The 13,197-nt window shown below is 51.8% G+C and overlaps 4 non-coding genes and 1 pseudogene across 4 annotated transcripts; all 5 read right to left on the reverse strand.

Moving 5' to 3' along the window:
- Positions 1-5,539: 5,539 nt before the first annotated feature.
- On the reverse strand, positions 5,540-5,617 carry LOC141186048 (U2 spliceosomal RNA; annotated as a pseudogene).
- A 1,120-nt stretch (positions 5,618-6,737) lies between these two features.
- LOC141185237 (U2 spliceosomal RNA) lies at positions 6,738-6,928 on the reverse strand. The gene has a single exon (XR_012259918.1). It is a non-coding gene; the product is annotated as a U2 spliceosomal RNA (small nuclear RNA).
- A 1,122-nt stretch (positions 6,929-8,050) lies between these two features.
- On the reverse strand, positions 8,051-8,241 carry LOC141187141 (U2 spliceosomal RNA). Its single transcript, XR_012261355.1, has one exon. It is a non-coding gene; the product is annotated as a U2 spliceosomal RNA (small nuclear RNA).
- Positions 8,242-9,355: 1,114 nt separating this feature from the next.
- On the reverse strand, positions 9,356-9,546 carry LOC141187144 (U2 spliceosomal RNA). Its single transcript, XR_012261357.1, has one exon. It is a non-coding gene; the product is annotated as a U2 spliceosomal RNA (small nuclear RNA).
- Positions 9,547-10,668: 1,122 nt separating this feature from the next.
- LOC141185695 (U2 spliceosomal RNA) lies at positions 10,669-10,862 on the reverse strand. Its single transcript, XR_012260330.1, has one exon. It is a non-coding gene; the product is annotated as a U2 spliceosomal RNA (small nuclear RNA).
- Between the last annotated feature and the right edge of the window lie 2,335 nt (positions 10,863-13,197).

Here is a 13,197-nt window from a genome sequence, read left to right on the forward strand (position 1 = left end):
AGCCCAGTACACACAGAATTCTACATCACATTTACATAGCATGAGGATACGATGCACTAACTAGACACATCACACCCCTATGCTACACAAAACACTCAATATGAAAGAAAAAGCATGTCAATCAATACAGTACGACGAACCGTGATAAGGGATGGGGATTGGGAAAAAGGGGATGGGGAGGGGAAAATCACAGGCCCGAAGCTTTATTAAAAGACAAGACACATAAGGGGAGAGGGGGAGGAGGGGTTTAGTCCTCATCCTCGTCCTCCGGACCGTCCACGATGGAATAGTCTCTGAGCAGGCTGTGGATCAGCCTGCGGCAGTCCTGGATGGACATCCTCTCCCTCCTCAAGATGAGCCGGTTCCTGGCGACCCAAACGGCATCCTTGAAGCAGTTCATAAGGCGCCAAGCCTCCTGGATGGCTCCGACGGTATGAACCCCAGGGAAGAGTCCGTAAAGCACAGAATGGTGCGATAGGCTCGCCCTGGGGACAGAGTTCCTCAGGTCGTCCTCAAGGGCAGTCAACAGGCGCTGTGCAAATCCGCAGTCCCAAAAAGTGTGCAAAGATGTTTCCTCCACGAAGGGGCACCTTGGGCAGTACCGGGTCTGGCACAGGTTCCGGGCATGCATGAATGACCGGACGGGCAGTCCGCCCTGAATCGCCATCCACGACAAGTCCTTGTGCCCGTTGGTCAGCCTGTCAGACGACACATTTGTCCACACAGTCTCCAGCGTGTCCTGGTGAAGTCCTGTGATGTTCTCCACGTCATCCTTGGCTCTGATGAGCTTGTGGATAGTTTTGGGCTTCCACAAGTCGGGCTTGAGTCCCTCCAGTTGATGTTCCCCCACAAATCGAACGACGTCTCCATAGAACCATGGCGTCGTCCAGTTGTAGGGGAAGGAGCTGTCCCACTTGTCCCAGCCGAGTCGCCTCCAAAGAGGAAGCAGGAAGAAGCGAGACATGGACCTGCCCGCGGAGCCATTCTTGACTTGCAAAGTCCGGCGGACACAATCACACACAAAAGAGGATCGCAGGAGGGTGGGGATATCTGGAACGCCCTTCCCACCCTTGCGAGGCTCCTTGTACATGACGGCCCGCCTGACTCTGTCCATCTTGGATCCCCAGACAAAGTGAAACACTGTCCTGGTAATGGCCCTGCACACAGTGACGTGTGGGGGCCAGGCCTGCGCCGTGTACTGCAAGACGGGCAGGACCTCATTACGCAGGACGAGTGCCTTACCCTCACAAGTGAGGTGTCTGAGGCTCCAGAGTCCGATTCGTTGCTTCACCTTGGCCAAGCGTTCTTGCCAGGACTTGAGGGCCGCTCCTTCCTTCCCGAACCAGACTCCCAGCACCTTGAGGAAATCCGGTTGAATGTTGAAGGGGAAGGGGGCGGAGGAGGCCGGCTGCCAATCCCCGAAGAGCATGGCTTCCGACTTCCTGCAGTTGACTTTGGCCCCTGAAGCCCGGCCGAACCTCTCACACGTCTGGACGAGGGCGTCGACTGAACCACGATCAGCGCAGAAGACGGTGACGTCGTCCATGTAGAGCGAGCACTTGACCTCGTGTCGTCCCGGACCCGGTGCGGTGATCCCTCTGATCTCTCCATTCTGCCGGATAGCCTCTGCGAAGAGTTCTATAACACAAACAAAAAGAAGAGGTGATAGAGGGCAGCCTTGTCTGACCCCAGAGAGGACAGGGAAGGGGTCAGTCTTCCAGCCTTTCACCAACACCGAGCTGTGGATATCAAAATACATCAAACGGACATACGAACAAAACATGTTACCCAAACCTAACCGGTGCAGAGCTCGGCCCATGAACTCGTGGGAAACCCGGTCGAAGGCCTTCTCCTGATCCAAGGAGACCAGGGCCGCATGTGCGCGGCGGACCTTGATGTACTCGACCGTGTCCCGCACGAGAGCGAGGCTGTCTGCGATGCGACGTCCAGGGATGCCGCAGGTCTGGTCCGGGTGGATGATCCGTCCGATGACCGTCTTAAGTCGTGTCGCCATCGTCTTGGCCAGGATCTTGTAGTCCACATTGAGCAGAGTGATGGGACGCCAATTCCTCAGGTCGCAACTCTCTCCCTTCCGCTTGTACAGGATCGTGACCATTCCTTCCCTCAAAGATGGAGGCATTCTACCCTCCACCACCATCTCCTCGTACAGGTCCAACAGGTCCGGACAGATGAGGTCTCCCAGCGCTACATAGAGCTCCGCTGGAAGACCATCACTGCCCGGGGTCCTGCCGGTCCTAAAGGATTTAGCGGCAGAGAGCAATTCGCCCACCATCAGAGGTTTGTCCAAGGCTGCCGTGCCTGCAGGATCAAGATGGTTAGTGATACCTGACAGGAAGTTATCAGCAGCGTCGGGGTCGGTAGTCTTGTGGGAGTAGAGTTCGCTGTAGAAGTCGCTGACGACCCTCATCACGTCCTCCTTCCCACGTCGCATGTTTCCGCTCTCGTCTCGCAGCTCGTTCAGGGGCGTGTGACCGGCATGAAGTTTCCTGAAAAAGAATGAGTTACATTTCTCACCCTTCTCCAGATTCTCCACTTTGGAACGGAAGACGATTCGCTTGGACTCCTCCTCAAAGTGCCTTTTCAGGCTCTTCTTGGTCTCCTCCAGCTCCTCCCTCACGTCCCAGCCACAGTGAAGAAAGTCCTGCAGCGACCGCAGCTCGCGCTGCAGCCCTCTGAAGTCCCTCCTCTTCTCACACGCCTGTTGTCGACCCTTGGCCTGAAAGAAACAGCGAAACTCAAGTTTAACATATTCCCACCAATCAGAGACTGTTTGGAAGCTACCCTTGTAGGACTGCCACATTGCGTAGGCTGCTCTCAGCTCCTCCACGACTTCATCCTGAGCCAGCAGAGCACAATTCAGCTTCCAGGAGCCGGGGCCGGACGGAAAACCGTCGCCGAGGACACCTTGTAAGTGAATGGCTCTGTGGTCGGAGAAGAAGCAGGGGACCATCGAGTGCCTACTCTGCCTGACTGCCCGAGAGGTGAACACAAAGTCAATCCTGGAGCGGAGTGAGCCATCCGGTCGGCTCCACGAATAGTTCGTGGAGCCTCTCCCCATGGAGCCCACCACGTCCTGAAGAGAGGCCTCGGTTACCATCTCGATGAGCAGCTTGGACGTGATGTCCAACTTGGCAGATGTGCCAGAACTACGACCATCCTCCTCGATGGGGCAGTTGAAATCCCCGGCCATCACTAAGGTCCTGGTGGTGGCAAGCTGAAGCCGCAGGGTCTGGAAAAGCTCCAAACGCTCATTCTTCAGTGGGGACGCATACACGTTGATGAACCTGACAGGTTCTCCCGCCCAGTTGCCATCTACAACAAGAGCCCTGCCGCAGATGAGCTCCTGGACGGACTCAAGCGTGAATGCGCCCCCCCTGATCAGAATTGCGACCCCTGCAGACTTGCAGTCACCCCCACCGGACCAGTAGGATTGACCGTGGGACCACTCCCTGGCCAGATGTTTGAAGGACCTAGAGGAGGGAAGGGAACATTCCTGCAACATATAAACATCACACAACTGGGAAGTAAGGAAGGCATAAATAGTCTGACGTCTGAACTTGTCCTTGATGCTCCTGACATTAATGGAAAATAAGTTAATATTAGCCATCATGTAGGGAAAAAAGAAAAAGTTAGCGCAGGCAATACACCTTAGTTACCACTCCGGTCGGGTGGTCCCTCGTCGGTGTTGACTGCTGGTGACGGGATCACCAGCAGGCCCTCTTCCTCCATCTGGTCAAGCAGCGCGGCCTCGATCTCGGCGACCACCAGTTCCTCCTCTTCTGGCTCGGCCACCAGGGTCTCAACCATGTGCTCCATCTCTTCTGGCTCAGGGAGGGTATCCTCCTTTTCGCCTACGAAATCCAGAATCTTCTTTTTGGAGGATTCAGTAGCAGGGCTGTCCTCCACCTTCCTCTTTCCCCGGGTTGGAACTGGGGAGACAAGAAGGGGAAAATCCTCCTCGGAATAGATAGCGGCAGGTGGAGGAAAGGTTAATTCCACCACTACCATGGTCTGAGGAGGGAGAGTGGCTGCCGGGGCAGGGGAAAGGACACCTGCTGAGGAGTAGGGGAAGGAGGAAGAGGAAGTGGAATCCTCAGCAGGGGTGGCCGGGGTGGGGGGGGATTGGACGGGGGTGGCAGGGGGAGGGATCGAGAGAGGGGTGACAGAACTCTTACCCTCCTTTGACTTTTTCTTCTGCTTCGGAGCTGCTGGGACCGTCGCTGGGACTTTGGCCACCGACTCCTTGACCGCTTTGGCCTTGGTCGTCTCGGCCTTGGCCGCTGGGGCCTTGGTCGTCGCGTCCTTGACCTTCACAGGCCTGGTCGTCGGGGCCTTGTCCTCCGGAGCTGGGGTCGTCGCAACCACCGATGCCCAGGATCTCTCACGCTTGGGGCAATCCTTGTACAGATGAGCCGCCAGCCCACACAGGTTGCAGGACGTCTTCTTCGGGCAGTCCTTCGAGCTGTGTCCCGTCACTCGACAAATCCTGCAGGCATCCTCCTTGCAGTCCTTCATCTCGTGGCCGTTCTTGCCGCATCTCCTGCAGTTCCGCGGCATGTCCGGGTAATAGATGAGGCCGTAGGAGTTGCCCAGGGAGAATGTCGGGGGCAGGTGCCGAAGTCCGTCTGAGTACGCCAGGTCCCTGTGAAGTCTAACAGTCACCGACCACTTACCTGTCCAGAAGCCGAGTCCATTCAGGATGTGAGAGGGTTCCTTCACAACCAAACAGAAGCGTCTCAGGAAGGTACAGATGTCTTGGCCTGGGGTGTGCGGGTTGCGCATGGAGACCGTGATCCTCCTTTCGTCCCTCTGGATAGGGCAGCTACCTGTAAAGGCAGAGAAAGAATTATCCGATCCTTTTGCGCTTACCATTTCCCAGAACCTCCTGCAGGTGTTCACAGTGGCGAAGGTGACGAAGAAGATCCCCGTCAAGAAGGTCTGGATGCTGAGGGTGTCCGACCTGGAGAAGCCTCGATCCAGCAGCATCTTCTGGCAGAACACGTCCGAGGACATGTCCGGCACCCTCCCATCCACTTCCTTCAGCTTCAGGGCCACCGTCTGCCGCATCCATGGCTCCAGGGCTGGAGCTTCGTGGCGGGGCTTCTGGGGTCCCTTCTGCTGGCCAGTCGTGGAGGCAGAGTCCTTGGGGTCAGAATCGGCTCCTGGCTGGGCCCTCCTGGCTGTCCCCTGCTCCAGGCTCTTCTTTTCGGCCTTCCTCGCAGCGCTTGCCATGGCTTTCCTCCTGCAGTTACTTCTTGGAGCTGGATCTGGAGCTCTTCCCGAAATGGGTGGAGCTATGCAGATTCTTCTCCCGTCGTGTTCTGGACAAATTCCCCGAAAGGTCTTTGTCTCGATGATTTTCTTACTCAAAGATTCCACAGGACAGCCCGATTCTTCTCCGAGTCTTCGTCTTCTTCTGGATTCTTTAGAGCTTCTTCCTCCCACCGATATCCGCCTTCCTTCTCCGATGTCAGCTGCGCTCCGAAGCTCTTCTCCTTCCGAGTTCGATCGCTCTCGTCAAGTGTAGATCGTAGCTCTTGTGTTCTTAAAAGAACAGATACTACACTTGATCTTAGCCAAAAGGCCGAGAAGCGATAACCAGAATTGGTTTCCGACTACGGTGCCACCCAAGGATTCTGAAAAGTCCATTTGTGGAGATGGCCACCTGGACTCCCGTTAAGAAGACATGCTGTCAACCTCTAGATCCCTCACATGCCTGCACTTTTCGGCTTGCTGCTGCTGCAATCCACGCGTTTTAGATCTGCATAACTCCACCTCTTTTAGCACAGTACCCTCAACCCCCGGCTGTTCCCACCCGCCTCAACACCGTTGGAAGGGAGGAGAACCAATTAAGGCGGGGGGGGGGTGGAACGAGCAGCTGTCTACCCTTAGCAGGAGGGTTGCTGATTAATTACCTCTCCTGCTGCTGCTGCTGCTGGCTGTCCAGCAGCAGACTGAAGGTGGCTGCTGCTGTGCGCAGGTATATAAAGGCTCAGAGCCTATTATGACACGCGCAGCCAGCGTTCCATTGCCACATTCCGTCTACTGCAGGCGGGATACCTGGATGGCTGAATGTCACTGAGAAGCTCACAGAGACCGCCATAAGCAACAGTTTAAAAGAATGCCACAGACTAATCAACCAAACTTTTTGGGTTGGTTTCTCTTTTATAGTCTGCAGGCATTAAATGAAAGAAGTCAGTGTTCCAGCAGAGGGAGACAACGTTTCAGAAAAGGCATTGTAGCAAACCAAAAAAGAAATTTTAAGCGCAGCAGAGTAACCAGCTCACATACCTGTTAGCTCAGGTGAGTTTAAAAGGCTGCTGTTGATAACAAGGGCATTTGCTAAATAGATGGTGTGTGTGCAACAATATACTGAAAGGTCAATTATATTGTGCAGCTTATCTCACCACCTGTAGTTATTTAGGTGAAAGCTCCAAAACGCTTGCCTAATATGTCTGTTTATCCAAAAGGAAGTATAGAGGGAGAGCTAGATAGATAGCATTGCATTACATTACATTACATGGCAATGCAATGCACAGTTGCTGAAGTTGAACCAAAATGAGCTTGTCATCTGGCTTCTGCAACTTTTAACATGAAAAATCCAATGAGGAGAAGAAAAGCAAAGCCAAAGAGTCCATCCCAAAATCCGACAAACAAGCAAAATGAACAAAAAGCATTGAATTCAATTCTTTCTGATTTTAGAAACTGCATTAAAGAAGGGGTGCACCGGTCCTGGAGATACTGCAATACCAGGTCAATGCGTGGAATGCACAGAGCAAGCTCTTTTTCCATCTCCCTGTTCTAAAAATCCATTTAATATATGGTCCCCAGATAGGGGACGTATCAGATATTAAACTGATAAGAACAGATACTACACTTGATCTTAGCCAAAAGGCCGAGAAGCGATAACCAGAATTGGTTTCCGACTACGGTGCCACCCAAGGATTCTGAAAAGTCCATTTGTGGAGATGGCCACCTGGACTCCCGTTAAGAAGACATGCTGTCAACCTCTAGATCCCTCACATGCCTGCACTTTTCGGCTTGCTGCTGCTGCAATCCACGCGTTTTAGATCTGCATAACTCCACCTCTTTTAGCACAGTACCCTCAACCCCCGGCTGTTCCCACCCGCCTCAACACCGTTGGAAGGGAGGAGAACCAATTAAGGCGGGGGGGGGGGGTGGAACGAGCAGCTGTCTACCCTTAGCAGGAGGGTTGCTGATTAATTACCTCTCCTGCTGCTGCTGCTGCTGGCTGTCCAGCAGCAGACTGAAGGTGGCTGCTGCTGTGCGCAGGTATATAAAGGCTCAGAGCCTATTATGACACGCGCAGCCAGCGTTCCATTGCCACATTCCGTCTACTGCAGGCGGGATACCTGGATGGCTGAATGTCACTGAGAAGCTCACAGAGACCGCCATAAGCAACAGTTTAAAAGAATGCCACAGACTAATCAACCAAACTTTTTGGGTTGGTTTCTCTTTTATAGTCTGCAGGCATTAAATGAAAGAAGTCAGTGTTCCAGCAGAGGGAGACAACGTTTCAGAAAAGGCATTGTAGCAAACCAAAAAAGAAATTTTAAGCGCAGCAGAGTAACCAGCTCACATACCTGTTAGCTCAGGTGAGTTTAAAAGGCTGCTGTTGATAACAAGGGCATTTGCTAAATAGATGGTGTGTGTGCAATAATATACTGAAAGGTCAATTATATTGTGCAGCTTATCTCACCACCTGTAGTTATTTAGGTGAAAGCTCCAAAACGCTTGCCTAATATGTCTGTTTATCCGAAAGGAAGTATAGAGGGAGAGCTAGATAGATAGCATTGCATTACATTACATTACATGGCAATGCAATGCACAGTTGCTGAAGTTGAACCAAAATGAGCTTGTCATCTGGCTTCTGCAACTTTTAACATGAAAAATCCAATGAGGAGAAGAAAAGCAAAGCCAAAGAGTCCATCCCAAAATCCGACAAACAAGCAAAATGAACAAAAAGCATTGAATTCAATTCTTTCTGATTTTAGAAACTGCATTAAAGAAGGGGTGCACCGGTCCTGGAGATACTGCAATACCAGGTCAATGCGTGGAGTGGACAGAGCAAGCTCTTTTTCCATCTCCCTGTTCTAAAAATCCATTTAATATATGGTCCCCAGATAGGGGACGTATCAGATATTAAACTGATAAGAACAGATACTACACTTGATCTTAGCCAAAAGGCCGAGAAGCGATAACCAGAATTGGTTTCCGACTACGGTGCCACCCAAGGATTCTGAAAAGTCCATTTGTGGAGATGGCCACCTGGACTCCCGTTAAGAAGACATGCTGTCAACCTCTAGATCCCTCACATGCCTGCACTTTTCGGCTTGCTGCTGCTGCAATCCACGCGTTTTAGATCTGCATAACTCCACCTCTTTTAGCACAGTACCCTCAACCCCCGGCTGTTCCCACCCGCCTCAACACCGTTGGAAGGGAGGAGAACCAATTAAGGCGGGGGGGGGGTGGAACGAGCAGCTGTCTACCCTTAGCAGGAGGGTTGCTGATTAATTACCTCTCCTGCTGCTGCTGGCTGTCCAGCAGCAGACTGAAGGTGGCTGCTGCTGTGCGCAGGTATATAAAGGCTCAGAGCCTATTATGACACGCGCAGCCAGCGTTCCATTGCCACATTCCGTCTACTGCAGGCGGGATACCTGGATGGCTGAATGTCACTGAGAAGCTCACAGAGACCGCCATAAGCAACAGTTTAAAAGAATGCCACAGACTAATCAACCAAACTTTTTGGGTTGGTTTCTCTTTTATAGTCTGCAGGCATTAAATGAAAGAAGTCAGTGTTCCAGCAGAGGGAGACAACGTTTCAGAAAAGGCATTGTAGCAAACCAAAAAAGAAATTTTAAGCGCAGCAGAGTAACCAGCTCACATACCTGTTAGCTCAGGTGAGTTTAAAAGGCTGCTGTTGATAACAAGGGCATTTGCTAAATAGATGGTGTGTGTGCAACAATATACTGAAAGGTCAATTATATTGTGCAGCTTATCTCACCACCTGTAGTTATTTAGGTGAAAGCTCCAAAATGCTTGCCTAATATGTCTGTTTATCCAAAAGGAAGTATAGAGGGAGAGCTAGATAGATAGCATTGCATTACATTACATTACATGGCAATGCAATGCACAGTTGCTGAAGTTGAACCAAAATGAGCTTGTCATCTGGCTTCTGCAACTTTTAACATGAAAAATCCAATGAGGAGAAGAAAAGCAAAGCCAAAGAGTCCATCCCAAAATCCGACAAACAAGCAAAATGAACAAAAAGCATTGAATTCAATTCTTTCTGATTTTAGAAACTGCATTAAAGAAGGGGTGCACCGGTCCTGGAGATACTGCAATACCAGGTCAATGCGTGGAGTGGACAGAGCAAGCTCTTTTTCCATCTCCCTGTTCTAAAAATCCATTTAATATATGGTCCCCAGATAGGGGACGTATCAGATATTAAACTGATAAGAACAGATACTACACTTGATCTTAGCCAAAAGGCCGAGAAGCGATAACCAGAATTGGTTTCCGACTACGGTGCCACCCAAGGATTCTGAAAAGTCCATTTGTGGAGATGGCCACCTGGACTCCCGTTAAGAAGACATGCTGTCAACCTCTAGATCCCTCACATGCCTGCACTTTTCGGCTTGCTGCTGCTGCAATCCACGCGTTTTAGATCTGCATAACTCCACCTCTTTTAGCACAGTACCCTCAACCCCCGGCTGTTCCCACCCGCCTCAACACCGTTGGAAGGGAGGAGAACCAATTAAGGCTGGGGGGGGGGGTGGAACGAGCAGCTGTCTACCCTTAGCAGGAGGGTTGCTGATTAATTACCTCTCCTGCTGCTGCTGCTGCTGGCTGTCCAGCAGCAGACTGAAGGTGGCTGCTGCTGTGCGCAGGTATATAAAGGCTCAGAGCCTATTATGACACGCGCAGCCAGCGTTCCATTGCCACATTCCGTCTACTGCAGGCGGCATACCTGGATGGCTGAATGTCACTGAGAAGCTCACAGAGACCGCCATAAGCAACAGTTTAAAAGAATGCCACAGACTAATCAACCAAACTTTTTGGGTTGGTTTCTCTTTTATAGTCTGCAGGCATTAAATGAAAGAAGTCAGTGTTCCAGCAGAGGGAGACAACGTTTCAGAAAAGGCATTGTAGCAAACCAAAAAAGAAATTTTAAGCGCAGCAGAGTAACCAGCTCACATACCTGTTAGCTCAGGTGAGTTTAAAAGGCTGCTGTTGATAACAAGGGCATTTGCTAAATAGATGGTGTGTGTGCAACAATATACTGAAAGGTCAATTATATTGTGCAGCTTATCTCACCACCTGTAGTTATTTAGGTGAAAGCTCCAAAATGCTTGCCTAATATGTCTGTTTATCCAAAAGGAAGTATAGAGGGAGAGCTAGATAGATAGCATTGCATTACATTACATTACATGGCAATGCAATGCACAGTTGCTGAAGTTGAACCAAAATGAGCTTGTCATCTGGCTTCTGCAACTTTTAACATGAAAAATCCAATGAGGAGAAGAAAAGCAAAGCCAAAGAGTCCATCCCAAAATCCGACAAACAAGCAAAATGAACAAAAAGCATTGAATTCAATTCTTTCTGATTTTAGAAACTGCATTAAAGAAGGGGTGCACCGGTCCTGGAGATACTGCAATACCAGGTCAATGCGTGGAGTGGACAGAGCAAGCTCTTTTTCCATCTCCCTGTTCTAAAAATCCATTTAATATATGGTCCCCAGATAGGGGACGTATCAGATATTAAACTGATAAGAACAGATTTTTTTGATTGAATATATCTTTTATTAGCACAAAAAATAAGTTAACAGACAGTGTACAGTGCCGCAGCCCAGTACACACAGAATTCTACATCACATTTACATAGCATGAGGATACGACGCACTAACTAGACACATCACACCCCTATGCTACACAAAACACTCAATATGAAAGAAAAAGCATGTCAATCAATACAGTACGACGAACCGTGATAAGGGATGGGGATTGGGAAAAAGGGGATGGGGAGGGGAAAATCACAGGCCCGAAGCTTTATTAAAAGACAAGACACATAAGGGGAGAGGGGGAGGAGGGGTTTAGTCCTCATCCTCGTCCTCCGGACCGTCCACGATGGAATAGTCTCTGAGCAGGCTGTGGATCAGCCTGCGGCAGTCCTGGATGGACATCCTCTCCCTCCTCAAGATGAGCCGGTTCCTGGCGACCCAAACGGCATCCTTGAAGCAGTTCATAAGGCGCCAAGCCTCCTGGATGGCTCCGACGGTATGAACCCCAGGGAAGAGTCCGTAAAGCACAGAATGGTGCGATAGGCTCGCCCTGGGGACAGAGTTCCTCAGGTCGTCCTCAAGGGCAGTCAACAGGCGCTGTGCAAATCCGCAGTCCCAAAAAGTGTGCAAAGATGTTTCCTCCACGAAGGGGCACCTTGGGCAGTACCGGGTCTGGCACAGGTTCCGGGCATGCATGAATGACCGGACGGGCAGTCCGCCCTGAATCGCCATCCACGACAAGTCCTTGTGCCCGTTGGTCAGCCTGTCAGACGACACATTTGTCCACACAGTCTCCAGCGTGTCCTGGTGAAGTCCTGTGATGTTCTCCACGTCATCCTTGGCTCTGATGAGCTTGTGGATAGTTTTGGGCTTCCACAAGTCGGGCTTGAGTCCCTCCAGTTGATGTTCCCCCACAAATCGAACGACGTCTCCATAGAACCATGGCGTCGTCCAGTTGTAGGGGAAGGAGCTGTCCCACTTGTCCCAGCCGAGTCGCCTCCAAAGAGGAAGCAGGAAGAAGCGAGACATGGACCTGCCCGCGGAGCCATTCTTGACTTGCAAAGTCCGGCGGACACAATCACACACAAAAGAGGATCGCAGGAGGGTGGGGATATCTGGAACGCCCTTCCCACCCTTGCGAGGCTCCTTGTACATGACGGCCCGCCTGACTCTGTCCATCTTGGATCCCCAGACAAAGTGAAACACTGTCCTGGTAATGGCCCTGCACACAGTGACGTGTGGGGGCCAGGCCTGCGCCGTGTACTGCAAGACGGGCAGGACCTCATTACGCAGGACGAGTGCCTTACCCTCACAAGTGAGGTGTCTGAGGCTCCAGAGTCCGATTCGTTGCTTCACCTTGGCCAAGCGTTCTTGCCAGGACTTGAGGGCCGCTCCTTCCTTCCCGAACCAGACTCCCAGCACCTTGAGGAAATCCGGTTGAATGTTGAAGGGGAAGGGGGCGGAGGAGGCCGGCTGCCAATCCCCGAAGAGCATGGCTTCCGACTTCCTGCAGTTGACTTTGGCCCCTGAAGCCCGGCCGAACCTCTCACACGTCTGGACGAGGGCGTCGACTGAACCACGATCAGCGCAGAAGACGGTGACGTCGTCCATGTAGAGCGAGCACTTGACCTCGTGTCGTCCCGGACCCGGTGCGGTGATCCCTCTGATCTCTCCATTCTGCCGGATAGCCTCTGCGAAGAGTTCTATAACACAAACAAAAAGAAGAGGTGATAGAGGGCAGCCTTGTCTGACCCCAGAGAGGACAGGGAAGGGGTCAGTCTTCCAGCCTTTCACCAACACCGAGCTGTGGATATCAAAATACATCAAACGGACATACGAACAAAACATGTTACCCAAACCTAACCGGTGCAGAGCTCGGCCCATGAACTCGTGGGAAACCCGGTCGAAGGCCTTCTCCTGATCCAAGGAGACCAGGGCCGCATGTGCGCGGCGGACCTTGATGTACTCGACCGTGTCCCGCACGAGAGCGAGGCTGTCTGCGATGCGACGTCCAGGGATGCCGCAGGTCTGGTCCGGGTGGATGATCCGTCCGATGACCGTCTTAAGTCGTGTCGCCATCGTCTTGGCCAGGATCTTGTAGTCCACATTGAGCAGAGTGATGGGACGCCAATTCCTCAGGTCGCAACTCTCTCCCTTCCGCTTGTACAGGATCGTGACCATTCCTTCCCTCAAAGATGGAGGCATTCTACCCTCCACCACCATCTCCTCGTACAGGTCCAACAGGTCCGGACAGATGAGGTCTCCCAGCGCTACATAGAGCTCCGCTGGAAGACCATCACTGCCCGGGGTCCTGCCGGTCCTAAAGGATTTAGCGGCAGAGAGCAATTCGCCCACCATCAGAGGTTTGTCCAAGG

This window comes from Phyllobates terribilis, unplaced genomic scaffold (genome assembly GCF_046119375.1).
Source record: "Phyllobates terribilis strain yellow unplaced genomic scaffold, ASM4611937v1 Scaffold_40__1_contigs__length_11209783, whole genome shotgun sequence".
Taxonomy (NCBI): domain Eukaryota; kingdom Metazoa; phylum Chordata; class Amphibia; order Anura; family Dendrobatidae; genus Phyllobates; species Phyllobates terribilis.